Genomic DNA, 15,112 nt, shown 5'->3' with positions numbered 1-15,112 from the left:
TCAAATCTTGTGCAGTGCTTAATAATTTCTTTATTTAAAAACAATATTGGAGTGCCTTACTTCACGAATTTTATTCGTTTGAATGAAATTTCTAGTACTTTGCCTCTTCATTAACTTTTTCGCTGCTGCAGACACGTGCTCCCCGCATTCCGCGCTGTGCGCGATTTTGTCATCACTGCACTTCTCGCCTGTGCAGACACATGGTGTTCCCACTGCTTTGACACACTTATCATTCGATTTCACAAAAACTATTAGGCCAAAAAATTTGATTTTTACACGTCTTCTTGCCTGATACCTTCCCCCCATAAATGACTTAATTTTGTTTTGATGTGCAGCATTAAATGTAGTAAACCATCGCACGAAATTTTGAAGAGTTTGCAGAGGTAAAAGTCCATAGCGTATACTTTCCGTATGGTCGATTTTAGTTGTATACTCTATGGACTTTTACCTCTGCAAACTCTTCAAAATTTCGTGCAAAGGTTTACTATATTTAATGCTGCATAATAGCTGCGTTGAACATCGAAACAAAATTAAGTCATTTATGGGGAGAAGGTATCAGTCAAGAAGATAGGTAAAAATCTAATTTTTGAGCCAAATAGTTTTTGTGGAATCGAATGATAAAAGAGTGTCAAAGCAGTCGGAACACAATGTGTCTGCACAGGCGAGCAGTGCAGTGACAAAATCGCCCACAGCGCGGAATGCAGGGAGCACGTCTTTGTAGCAGCGAAAGGGTTAATGCGGCCGTGGTGGCTTTACTTCATGAACTGCGCGCTCCCCCCTACACGTAAGCTTGCGAACTATGCTATACTATGGCGCTGCTTCTATTGGCGCGTGCGTCGTGTGCAACTGGCAACGCAGCAATCTCCAGCGTCTGGGCGGGCATGCGCGAGCCGCCAAGATAAAAGAATTGAACTATAGTTGTGATAATATGTGCGAATTCCTAAAGGACCAAACTGCTGAGGTCATCGGTCCCTACACTTACACACTACTTAAGCTAAACTAACTTATGCTAAGAACAACACACACATCCATACCCGAGGGAGGACTCAAACCTACTGCGGGAGTGGTCGCGCAATCCGTGACATAGCGCCTCGAACCACGTGGCCTTTCCACGCGGCTAACTAATTGTGTTTTCTTACACATCACAGACATTGTTTCGAAACATTACCTTAGTAATTCTAATTGTTTGTACATAATTTGTACGTAATTGGACGTACATGCTCCAGAAAACATTACAGAATGTAGCAAAATTCGGTATGTGGTATGTCAAAGCCATCTTCAAATGTTCTGTTGAAAACTTGTGTGCGATATTTCATGTTTTTCATTGCCAGAAGAATAAATGTGTTTGGTATTGATTTGTTATACTTTTCTCCATAATTTCCATCCTGGTAAAATCATACTAAAATTAAAAATTTAACCTTGAAAATCCTAGCTTCACATGAAAACTTGGCTCCAGTTATGTTCATGAGACACATTGACCCACTTCACCGATTTTCAATATCGGTCAGATCAGATCTTTTGATAGTGAAAGTGTGTTATTTATCACAGAAAAGGATAGAAAGATTTTACCTTTTATTTTTCAAATATATGCAGAATAAATTTTAACCGTCAGAGGGTTAATTCCCCACGCACAATCATTGTGCCAGCAGGTCTGGCGGCAGAGCTTCCACTGATGACATGCGATTTCTTGCAGCCAGCCTCCGTAATGCTAGATGATACCTTTCTGCCACTGTATGGGGCCCGCCTGGTCCCGGTTAAGCTGTGGCTGTTCCTTCACGTTTCCACTGCGAAATACCATCACGAACAGTCGACTTGGGCGCTTTTAGAAGTGTCCCTAATGGATCTGTTACTCCGGCAATATTCAATGACGAGTCCACTTTCCAAGTCAGAAAGCTCGCCTCCCCGTCCCATTCTTCTTTTGCTGCTTCTCTACTCACAACATAATACTTCCCGCCTCCTTTTGTACTAGCGAGCCCGCATCTAGTGACGTTTAGTGGTCAGTTCTGCTTTACACGGGGATATCCGGATACCTTCGATCAGCTAATGTTGGTTCACAGATTTTCTTTCCAGTCGCCTTACGTCAGTGACAGGCTGATGACATATCTTCAGAAGAATTTAATAATTGAAGTTCCAGAGCCGACAGGTGCCGACACAAGTGAATATTATCGAACCATGAGTTTAATAAGCCATGGTTGCAAAATACTGATAGCTTTCATTTACTGACCAATGGAAAAACTGAAAGAAGCCGACCTCTGCAAGATTGTTTTTCGGAGAAATGTAGGAATACTCGAGGTACTATTGGGCCTATCACTTACCTTAAAAGATAGGTTGGCAAATCTACGTTTACAGCATTTTTAGATCCAAAGAAAGCTCACTGGAGTACAGTCTTTCGTGTTCTGTAGGTAGAAGGAATAAATATAGGGAGCGAAAGGTCATCTACAAGTTATGTAGAAACCATATTACAGTTAGTTGAGAGGGAAGTGAGGCAGAATTTAACATATCCTTGATGTTACTCTATCTGTACAACGAGCAAGCAGTAAACAAAACCAAAGATAAATTTGGAAAGGCAAATGAAATTAAGGGAGAGGAAACTTGAATGTTTGCCCTATTCTGTCGCTAGAGACTACGAAGGACTTGGAAGAGCAGTTGATGGGGATGGATAGTGTATCGAAAAGAGGTTAGAAGATGAATATCAACAAAAATGAAACAAATGAGAGACTAAAACAAGTAAGTGAGTTTTGCTATTTAGACAGAAAAATAGCTGATGACCTCCGAACTAAAGCTGATGTAAAATGCAAACTGGCAAGAAAAAAACAATATTTCCGAAATAGAGAAATTTGTTACCGTCTAAAATAAATTTAAGTGTTATGAAGACTTGTTAATAACACTATTGCCATTACGTTTACCTTTCAGACAAGAACAAAGAAATTAAATGTATAATTTTGTTTTTAACCATAAACAAATAAAATAAACAATGACAAACAACATGAGGAGAGAAAAAAATTTATGGCACAACTTGACTAAAACAAGAAATCGGCACGAAAGAATCAGCAGTTTGGTTGGTTGGTTGATCTGAGGGAGGGGACCAAACAGCGAGGTCATCGGTCCCATTGGATTAGGGAATGACAGGGAAGGAAGTCAGCCGCACCCTTTGGAAGGAATCATCCGGCAGTTGCCTGAAGCGTTTAGGAAATTCACTGAAAACCTAAATCAGGATGCCTGGACGTGAATTTGAACTGTCGGCCTCCCAAATGCGAGTCCAGTGTGCTAACCCCTGTTCCACCTCGCTGTGTAATCATCAGTTTCGTAATTGGGAAAGGGGTGGGGGATGAGAAAACTTGTTGAGGGAGACGAAGACTTGGCAGCAGTAAGCAGGTTCAAACTGATGTAGGTTGAGGAATTATGCAGAGATGAAGAGACTTGGACAGGATTACTAGGAGGAGAGCTGCAGTAAACCATTCTTTCGGTTGAAGATCACCACAGCACCACTGTCATGTGAACTGGTATCTCGGTTATGTAACTGTGGGATCATTAATCTAAAGCTGAGACTACTCTTGGTACTAGTCGTAGCATATTTGAGTCCTGGTTACATTAAATATTTATGTGAAATTCATCAGGTTGTTGTATGGTTCAAGTCCTTCTATAATTTACTGGCTGACATTGTCACAGTACCTCCAATAGATACAACTCTGCTTAGGCCGATTTGATTAATAACTGGTCAAAATGGTTCAAATGGCTCTGAGCACTATGGGACTCAACTGCTGTGGTCATTAGTCCCCTAGAACTTAGAACTACTTAAACCTAACTAACCTAAGGACATCGCACACACACCCATGCCCGAGGCAGGATTCGAACCTGCGACCGTAGCAGCAGCGCGGCTCCGGACTGGAGCGCCTAGAACCGCACGGCCACCGCGGCCGGCATTAATAACTGCATTACATGTTTTAGTGGTTTCCGCTGGAGCACAACATTAACGGCACAAACGCTTGATCGATTAATTTTTGTTGTAAATGGACATTGATGAAATTAATAAATGACCACATGCTTAATTTTACACTGATTTCTCTGATTTACTTCATTGTAAATGAAAGCGACATAAGATCGGCCTTTAATAAGTGTTTTCTCTTTAGACTGAGTATCTTTCTAATTTCCAGTCGTTCCGGTAGTTTGGTTCCTCTTGTGCTAGCCATCAACTGTGAGAAATGAATCAACTGTGAGAAATGAATCAACTGTGAGAAATAAATCAACTGTGAGAAAGGAAGGATGTCTTACATCTTATGTTTAGAATAATAAATGTTGTGATCAGAGTGTAAGTAGTATCGCAATATATTACGCATTCTCTTCCTCTAGTAATTCATTCCGATGTGAGAAAACGGTGATTTATTAGACCAGACGTCAAATCACTGATTTATTTACTGTGTTCATGGAGATAGGCGATAAGGGCTCGTTCAGTAAACTAACTGTCGAGATTTAATCACAAAGTAGGGAAAATAATCAGCAGATTTCATAACATTGTCCTTCATATGAAGTAAACGTCACAAAACATGTATAAATATTAAAATGCAACACACTACATTGCGCAACAGGATTAAAGGATCATTTTTTCGAAAACCTGTATTTGCCTCTCATTGCAACGCTGAAGTATAAATTTGGCTCAAAGGCCTACAGCCTTAGTCATAGTGTTGCAAAAGCGTGGCGCCCTGCGACGCCACCCTCCGACTGGACGACGCTACGAACAAGGTGTCGACACGTGTCAAGAAAAGGCTACAGTTCAGCAGTTCATGTGAGCTGTAAGGTGAGCTAATGATGTCAGATTGGCATCAAATTTCACCATAATTGTGGCCAATGCCGCCGTGGACATGCGACGCGATGAGAAGGTCGTCACAGCCCCTCTTACCCACATTTCACCACTTTTTTTATCGTCTCTACGACATAGGTCAGAACCGCGATACCCAGCGTTTAACTCAAGCGATTTTCTCATGGGTAGTCGAGGACAACACTTCAGATACTCCGCCACTCAGAATCGAGACGAAAAGACCTCAGGCGGTGGTAAAAGGGCATCAAAGAAACCACCCCTTTCCCTTGAGCGTTGATTCCCACACATTTGGCGGTCGAAAACGACATTTAGGAGTGCAATAAGCAATAGGAAGACGTTCTTGACGATGTTTGACACTCCTGACGCCCTTTGACGTTTCAACCCTTCTCTAAGGACATTGTCGGGCTGCGTCACCACTGACCGTGATCACACCCCTTTGGAATACTGCGCGATCGCAATTTTTTCTCTCGTGTACAGTTTGTAACCGCTGTGGACCGCTCAGAACCATTCGACAGAATTTGAACATGATCCGATGCAACAAAGGGTACTTATGCTTTTTAAACCCTTTGTGTACTCCACGAAACCGACTACAAAAATGGATCAATGCAAATGCAACGTGGTCACCATATAAATTTTAGTCAAAGAAATTCTTAAAACTAAGGGCTACTGTAGCTCAAGGCGTATTAAATAATACTTAGCCTCAAAACAAAATAACTGGGGCTATTACGTCATAGTGAGCAATAAAGTCGTGATTATCGACGATAAGTAAGCGAAATAAACAGAACTTCATGCCGAAATGTCTAAACGTTCACCGCTCACACTGACACCGTCAGATATTTGCTTCCTGATGCCCTATTGCAAATATTACCTTTGTTTGGAGATCAGCTCTGCAGTAAGTTAACATCAGTTGACGCTGTGAACATCTTCACTGTTCCCATCATCTTCTCTACAGAACTATGAAAAAAATAGCGTGTGGCCAGTCACACTACTGCAGCTTCTTCCATCTTGCTTTTTAATATAGAGCTCCCAATTAGGTATAACAGCAACAACGGTGACTCACCAGTCTGAAAGATATGGTTCCAAATCCCAGTCTGGTTATAGTGATTACCATTTTGTGCTGGGATCGCTTCAAGCGTGACGATGGATTCCTTTCGTTAACTTAGTAAGAATTCAATATGAAATCATCAACAAGAAAAAAATTTGGAACAGAATTTGTCATAGAGAGTAGCTTTTTGAAATGATTTTCTAATCCTTATGTTCCTGTTCCAGTAAATAAATTCTCACTTTGGTCCGTGAATTACAGTGATTCGTAGCAGCAGTGAAATGGGCAAATTTCGCCCCAAGGAATTTCTAGAAAAACATTTGCATGGGAGGACTTGACCTCAGTGTTGTTCAACAACATTCACTGTTTAATTTCAAACATAAAAATATATTATCGTAACCATTCAAAAAACAACAGTTTAATTAAGCAGTTAATCAGTTAAAATAAGGTTACTTCAAACCATCAATTAATAGAGAATTTGCTTTACCAATCTCAAATCTATGTAATGGGACGTCAGTTAATAAGACTAAAATCAAGATTCGTAGGTTCGCTAATGCTCAAAATAAAACCGTAAATTAAAATTTAAAAATATCAAATTAATTTACCGCTGGGAACCAGCTCCTTAAGCGCAACTATCTGAATGAAGAACTGCACCCTTCAAGAAAATTAATTGGATAAAAATTACAAGAATTATTAACATTCTACCATTTATAGTGCCTAGAGAATTAATTCAGAGCAGTACATAACTAAGGGAAGACTAGGCCCGTAAAACTATTAACAAACAAAGTAACAGACCAGATGCAAGAACATCAAACACTACAGTAGCAACTTCTTACAACACGAAAAACAAATAAGTTTCAGTTATTACATGAAATATTTAAGGCCTAAGGCCAGTTTTCAACCACAATGAATACCAGTTTAACTTTACCATTTAGTTGCGTAGACAGTTGCAACTTTTCCAATACGCAGACTGAGTCCCTCTGGAGTGGTTACACACAACAAGGTGTGTCGCTCGATGCAGCGAGACCCTCTCAACGATCCAAGCGTGGACGATTAACGCGAACAGGGTAGCCCCAAGCAATCATGTACATTAACAATTAGGATGAGTAGCAGACGTAGGATACAAAACTTGTTAGTCGAGATACAAGAGAGAAAACTCGCCTTAATTGCACAGAGGGATACCCAAACGGAAACTGCAGTATGAATATTAAATTTTCTTTAGCAAAACCTTGCGCCAGGCCACTATGCATGGGACTGACACAAATTTAAGCAATCGCTCGAAATACCTTGGCCTTACTACCTCGAAACCTCAATAACGTTAACAAGCTTACAAAAACGATAAAATGCAATTAATCTGTTGACTATACAGCGCAAGAAATTTACAGAAACCTTAAATATATAATTTGCAATAGAATTTTAGCTAGGTTACAAGTTTACTTTATCAAGAACAGCAGTGCTACGCAGCATGCTACACGTAAAATTCCAGAATTTAAGAATTTAAAATAAGGTAAATTAAGCTTCAATAGCTTACAGTTTACCACAGTTCCAGCAGTGAGGCCGAGAGAAAAATAATATATACCGATACACCCAGCGGAACAACGTCCAATGACGTCACCGTAATTTAAACTTAGCAGTTCACGTGAACAGTACTAGAACACACCAACATTTCCATCAATTTTCAGTACAAATAAATGCATAAATTAAAAACAGATCGGTCACATCGGAACATAAAAAATGTTACATTCCACATATCTGGACCCAAAGCAGGTGAAGGTAGTCATATAAAATATAATCTCAAGCCAGCTCTCAGCCACGCTGGCAATAAAAATGCAGAAGGGAGCAATTACAATGCTTGAATCCAGAGTTCGGAACAATAATATTATTGACAATAACGTGTAGGCTTTCACGGCCGGCGTCTTCATTAGTTGAAACTTTCGGACTGAGAGGCCATGGTCGTTCTGTAAAACATCTTCTGCCTGACGTTTCGTTGGCAACTGCGGGCAACTTCTTACGAGGTGAGTCACGTCAGGAAGAAGAAGTTTTACAGATTGACCACGGCCTCTCAGCCCGGAAATAATGGAGTAATACCATTGATTGCGGAAGATCGGCTTCGTCCTCCGCAAATATGGCTTTTAAGGACAAACGAAAGGCGCCAAAAATCAGTTCTGCCCGTCGGCCAAAGTACAACCAAAATACGGCACCCCAGGGTAGCGACAATGGCAAAATACTGCCAGCTGCCACAGACCACAGAGCTAGCACCGACAACCAACACACCCAGCAACGCACATTTTCTCTTAAACGGTCTGCCAAGCTCGTTGCACTCGCCTCATTGCCGCTTCGCCATCTCTGCCTCGCTTAGCTTACCTCCCGACCCCGGAGAGCCACCTAACCGCGCTGCACGGTAGCAAACCAAAGATACGCAAGCAGTAATGGACTGGTTCGAAACCAGCCATCACAGCCCTCGTAATACTTTTCATTATTTTTTTCTGTGGTAATCTGCATATGTATAAATAAATTCATCCTGATTTAAGTGCGGTCAGTGTCAATTTGAATAAAAATTTGTCTGTGGGTAAAGCTGCGATTAGTGCAAATGGCCTGAAGAGGATAGTTGTTATACGGTCGAAACTTCGCCGTGTATTTGATTCATTGAATTTTGCACTAACTTCTGGCACTGGACTCAAAATTATTTTATTTGAATGAATCAACCCTGTTCACATTACATGGTATAAGTTGAATAACTGCGCCGAAGGTACGTTACCTTCAATTGACAGAAACCTTTATTTTCTTGTAGTATGCACATTTTTGATTATAACCTGCAGTAGCTGCTATGTCACACGCTACGTACAGAAAGCTTGTAACTAATGTGAACGTAACTTTACAATACTACAAGCGATTAGTGTAACGTGTAACAAATATATCACACTAGTACTGAAATCAGAATTTTGGATATTTACTTTTTAGTCTCAATTCTGTTTTGTTGTCCTCTGAACCCTATATTTTTTACGAATAGTACTGGGATCGTCCACCTGAATTTACCCTAAACTGTATGGGGTGTACCCTGTAGTTAATCTACGCAGGTCCTTCAGTAAGATGTTCTCCCAGTCATCATCGCTGGCACTAACATAACAATTTAAATGATTTTCGTGATAAGGCAAGGGGAACAGTTCTCGATCTGGCACCAAGATAGTGTTAATATAACTGCTGTTTTTGTGGTGGAATGTGTTGTATAATAACAGGTCAAGTATCAGCTTCGTGTGCTGAATGGTTTGTTATATTGATTTTTAAATGAGTGCTTATTGAGATAAAAATAGTCTTGGTTGAGCAGGCTTTTATGTTTAAATTTCAGTGGCGCGTTTCGTCTGTGGTAGGCATCTTCGGATTATCTAAAATGTAAAAAATTGCAAAAATAAGTATAAGGAAACGTTCTGATCCCATCTTGTGCAATACCGTAATCTACAAGAAACGTTTTCATCAAACGTACGCATGCCGTCCATAAAATCATTGCTCGAATTCGCGGCAAACTGCGACTGTGATATCAAAAGTTGGAAATCCTATTAGGCATTGGGTATTTTAAACTTTTTGATATCCCAATCGCATTTTGCCTAGTATTCGCATAGTGGAATGATTTTATGGACGGCGTGTGAAGTGACAAGTTTCCGTAAGTTTGAAGAAAGCTTTTCGCGTAGAGTACGTTTTCGCACAAGATGGGATGAAGACGTTTCCTTATACTTATTTTTGTAATTTTTTGCACTGTAGATAACCTGAAGATGCCTACCACAGGCGAAACGCGCCACTGAAATTTGAAAACAAGACTATTATTATCTCAGATTTTGCACTGGTTGCTGTATTAGCTGAAATGATGGAATGCAAGAAATTTTCAGTGCTTTTTTCCTTTCTTTCAAATGCATAAACTGGTAAAAAGTGCTTTCATTCACTGTGGATGAAACGTGGCTCCAATACCCGACGACACCTACGAAATAGCATTCATTCAATTTAGTGTTTAGGGGCAGAAGTCGATGACTCTTCCCCAAAAAGGCACTATCTGTCGTAAAGATTATGAGCTGTATTTCTCGGACTTCCGAATAATGTTTTTCTTATTGACTATTTTGAGAAAGGTAAAACAGTAACTGGCAAACGCAATACAATCCGAGGAACTGGAAGGAAAAAATACCCGAGAACAGGCCTCTATCGCTAAAGAAAAACGCCAGGGCTGTTCACTTACCCATTGTTTCCACAGTCAGAAAACAGAACAATCTGAAGTACGAATCAAACTTCATTACGAAATCTCACACAGTCTGAATAATTCCTGTTCCCATTTCCAAAAGAAGTTTTTGCTGAAAAATATTCTGAGTCGAATGAAGACATTATACAAGTGATAGATGCGTACCCGTGGTCTAGGGGTAGCGTCTTTGATTCATAATCAAAACGTCATCGGTCCCGGGTTCTATCCCCGCCACTGACTAAATTTTGAAAAATAATCACCATTTGCGGCCGAAAACTTCCGGCATAAGAAGTCAGCCTCATTCTGCCAACGGCCTTGTCAAAGAGGACGGAGGAGCGGATAGAGGTTCAGGGCATTCTCTTGTCCTAGGGGTGAGTAATTGCCCCGAAAGGCGGAAGAATCAGCAATGATCAACGACATGAGGATGCAGAAGGCAATGAAACCACTGCATTAAAGACACGTAACGTGTATCCACAGGACATGTGGCCTGTAATTGAAGAAGTGTCATGATGATATCTCCATTGGCAAAAGATTCCGGAATAGTCCCCCATTCGGATCTCCGGGAGGGGACTGCCAAGGGGGAGGTTACCATGAGAAAAAGATTGAATAATCTACGAAAGGATAACGTTCTACGAGTCGGGGTGTGGAATGTCAGAAGCTTGAACGTGGTAGGGAAACTAGAAAATCTGAAAAGGGAAATGCAAAGGCTCAATCTAGATATAGTAGGGGTCAGTGAAGTGAAGTGGAAGGAAGACAAGGATTTCTGGTCAGATGAGTATCGGGTAATATCAACAGCAGCAGAAAATGGTATAACAGGTGTAGGATTCGTTATGAATAGGAAGGTAGGGCAGAGGGTGTGTTACTGTGAACAGTTCAGTGACCGGGTTGTTCTAATCAGAATCGACAGCAGACCAACACCGACAACGATAGTTCAGTTATACATGCCGACGTCGCAAGCTGAAGATGAACAGATAGAGAAAGTATATGAGGATATTGAAAGGGTAATGCAGTATGTAAAGGGGGACGAAAATCTAATAGTCATGGGCGACTGGAATGCAGTTGTAGGGGAAGGAGTACAAGAAAAGGTTACAGGAGAATATGGGCTTGGGACAAGGAATGAAAGAGGAGAAAGACTATTTGAGTTCTGTAACAAGTTTCAGCTAGTAATAGCGAATACCCTGTTCAAGAATCACAAGAGGAGGAGGTATACTTGGAAAAGGCCGGGAGATACGGGAAGATTTCAATTAGATTACATCATGGTCAGACAGAGATTCCGAAATCAGATACTGGATTGTAAGGCGTACCCAGGAGCAGATATAGACTGAGATCACAATATAGTAGTGATGAAGAGTAAGCTGAAGTTCAAGACATTAGTCAGGAAGAATCAATACGCAAAGAAGTGGGATACGGAAGTACTAAGGAATGACGAGATACGTTTGAAGTTCTCTAACGCTATAGATACAGCAATAAGGAATAGCGCAGTAGGCAGTACAGTTGAAGAGGAATGGACATCTCTAAAAAGGGCCATCACAGAAGTTGGGAAGGAAAACATAGGTACAAAGACGGTAGCTGCGAAGAAACCATGGGTAACAGAAGAAATACTTCAGTTGATTGATGAAAGGAGGAAGTACAAACACGTTCCGGGAAAATCAGGAATACAGAAATACAAGTCGCTGAGGAATGAAATAAATAGGAAGTGCAGGGAAGCTAAGACGAAATGGCTGCAGGAAAAATGTGAAGACATCGAAAAAGATATGATTGTCGGAAGGACAGACTCATCATACAGGAAAGTCAAAACAACCTTTCGTGACATTAAAAGCAACGGTGGTAACATTAAGAGTGCAACGGGAATTCCACTGTTAAATGCAGAGGAGAGAGCAGATAGGTGGAAAGAATACATTGAAAGCCTCTATGAGGGTGAAGATTTGTCTGATGTGATAGAAGAAGAAACAGGAGTCGATTTAGAAGAGATAGGAGATCCAGTATTAGAATCGGAATTTAAAAGAGCTTTGGAGGACTTACGGTCCAATAAGGCAGAAGGGATAGATAACATTCCATCAGAATTTCTAAAATCATTGGAGGAAGTGGCAACAAAACGACTATTCACGTTGCTGTGTAGAATATATGAGTCTGGCGATATACCATCTGACTTTCGGAAAAGCATCATCCACACAATTCCGAAGACGGCAAGAGCTGACAAGTGCGAGAATTAACGAACAATCAGCTTAACAGCTCATGCATCGAAGCTGCTTACAAGAATAATATACAGAAGAATGGAAAAGAAAATTGAGAATACGCTAGGTGACGATCAGTTTGGCTTTAGGAAAAGTAAAGGGACGAGAGAGGCAATTCTGACGTTACGGCTAATAATGGAAGCAAGGCTAAAGAAAAATCAAGACACTTTCATAGGATTTGTCGACCTGGAAAAAGCGTTCGACAATATAAAATGGTGCAAGCTGTTCGAGATTCTGAAAAAAGTAGGGGTAAGCTATAGGGAGAGACGGGTCATATACAATATGTACAACAACCAAGAGGGAATAATAAGAGTGGACGATCAAGAACGAAGTGCTCGTATTAAGAAGGGTGTAAGACAAGTCTGTAGCCTTTCGCCCCTACTCTTCAATCTGTGCATCGAGGAAGCAATGATGGAAATAAAAGAAAGGTTCAGGAGTGGAATTAAAATACAAGGTGAAAGGATATCAATGATACGATTCGCTGATGACATTGCTATCCTGAGTGAAATTGAAGAAGAATTAAATGATCTGCTGAACGGAATGAACAGTCTAATGAGTACACAGTATGGTTTGAGAGTAAATCGGAGAAAGACGAAGGTAATGAGAAGTAGTAGAAATGAGGACAGCGAGCAACTTAACATCAGGATTGATGGTCACAAAGTCAATGAAGTTAAGGAATTCTGCTACCTAGGCAGTAAAACAACCAATGACGGACGGAGCAAGGAGGACATCAAAAGCAGACTCGCTATGGCAAAAAAGGTATTTCTGGCCAAGAGAAGTCTACTAATATCAAATACCGGCCTTAATTTGAGGAAGAAATTTCTGAGGATGTACGTCTGGAGTACAGCATTGTATGGTAGTGAAACATGGACTGTGGGAAAACCGGAACAGAAGAGAATCGAAGCATTTGAGATGTGGTGCTATAGACGAATGTTGAAAATTAGGTGGACTGATAAGGTAAGGAATGAGGAGGTTCTACGCAGAATCGGAGAGGAAAGGAATATGTGGAAAACACTGATAAGGAGAAGGGACAGGATGATAGGACATCTGCTAAGACATGAGGGAATGACTTCCATGGTACTAGAGGGAGCTGTAGAGGGCAAAAACTGTAGAGGAAGACAGAGATTAGAATACGTCAAGCAAATAATTGAGGACGTAGGTTGCAAGTGCTACTCTGAGATGAAGAGGTTAGCACAGGAAAGGAATTCGTGGCGGGCCGCATCAAACCAGTCAGTAGACTGATGACCGAAGAAAAAAAAAAAAGTGCGTATTTTTGAGACTATCGTGAATCACACTCCGGGGAAGGGATCTATTCATGGGATTAAACTAAATTTGTATTAATCTACATTACATAAAAACTCGTTGTTTCACTGACCGGAAGCAAACTATTCACCTTGACCTCGTACATCTTAAAGTATTTAACGGTAGGTGGTTTTGCCTCCCTCCCAACACAGATCGAAGTTCCATGACATCTACCGACTACCATCAGTAGAGTTTACGATCTGGAAGCTTTCTGTGCTAAATTGATCAATGGTGTCCTTTCGACCGCTCAGAGTACCTGTTGATTCCAATCATTTTTTTTTTTTTTTTTTTTTTTTTTTTTTTTTTTTTAGGAACATCGGGGACACGGCCCCGACTAAAACAACAAAACAAATCATATGTCGCTACCTGGAATATAATCGTGAAATAAAATTCGACGAGACCAGTATCGCGGATAGAAGTTTCTGGAACAGCGTAGTTAAGGAGTCTATCGAAATAAAAATGTCGGAAAGCTTAATAAACCGGGTCGGAGGTTTCATTTGAAACAAGGCTGGGAGTCCTGCGCTCGATTCATTAAGATCTCCCTTGTATTCTGATGTATCGCAGCTGTAAAACGTCGAGATAATGCGTGTTTTGCGGAGTGACAGAGCGGGTTATGAAAAAAATAAAAGCATCAAATGGCTTAACTAGCGCCGAGAGTTGACCTCGGCTATAAATGACGGAGTGAAACCAGCAGAAGTTGAGTCTGGTTGGTGTCCAAGCAGCAAGTACACATAACATCACAGTCCGCAGCGACTGAAGACGACGACTGGGTCGGTCGTCGAAACATTGTGCATAAAAATGGAACCAACAATTATTGGGATGAACTCTCGAAAGCACACTGTTACATAATGCTTATATTTCCCAAACTAATAACCTCTAGATACCCAAAGCTAAATTTATAGAGTAAACTGAAGCAAACAGCTTAAAATATATGTACTGTGCAGTCACCTTAATGTAACTGCAATCTATGTTCGACGTCAGCGTGCAATAACCGCTCACAGATGATAGGTGGCAGCACTAGCAGTGAGGGATATATATATATATATAAAGCATGTCGTGAGGACGTGGGAAACAGTGCAGTCGTTGTGGAAACGGAACGATTTTTCTGACGTCCAAAAGGGCATGATCATTGGTTTTCGGACCACTCGACGAATCGGCTATGTTTGTAAATTGTCTACGTGCCACAGTGGATAAAGTACACCACTGGCCATTAAAATTGCTACACCACGAAGATAACGTGCTACAGACGCGAAATTGAACCGACAGGAAGAAGATGCTGTGATATGCAAATGATTAGCTTTTCAGAGCATTCACACAAGGTTGGCGCTGGTGGCGACACCTATAACGTGCTGATATGAGGAAAGTTTCCAAACGATTCCGCATACACAAACAGCAGTTGACCGCCGTTGCATGCTGAAACGTTGTTTTGATGCCTCGTGTAAGGAGAAGAAATGCGTACCATCACGTTTCCGACTTTGATAAAGGTCGGATTGTAG

Source organism: Schistocerca piceifrons, chromosome 3 (genome assembly GCF_021461385.2).
Source record: "Schistocerca piceifrons isolate TAMUIC-IGC-003096 chromosome 3, iqSchPice1.1, whole genome shotgun sequence".
Lineage (NCBI taxonomy): Eukaryota > Metazoa > Arthropoda > Insecta > Orthoptera > Acrididae > Schistocerca > Schistocerca piceifrons.
Note: the sequence above shows the minus strand (reverse complement) of the source record.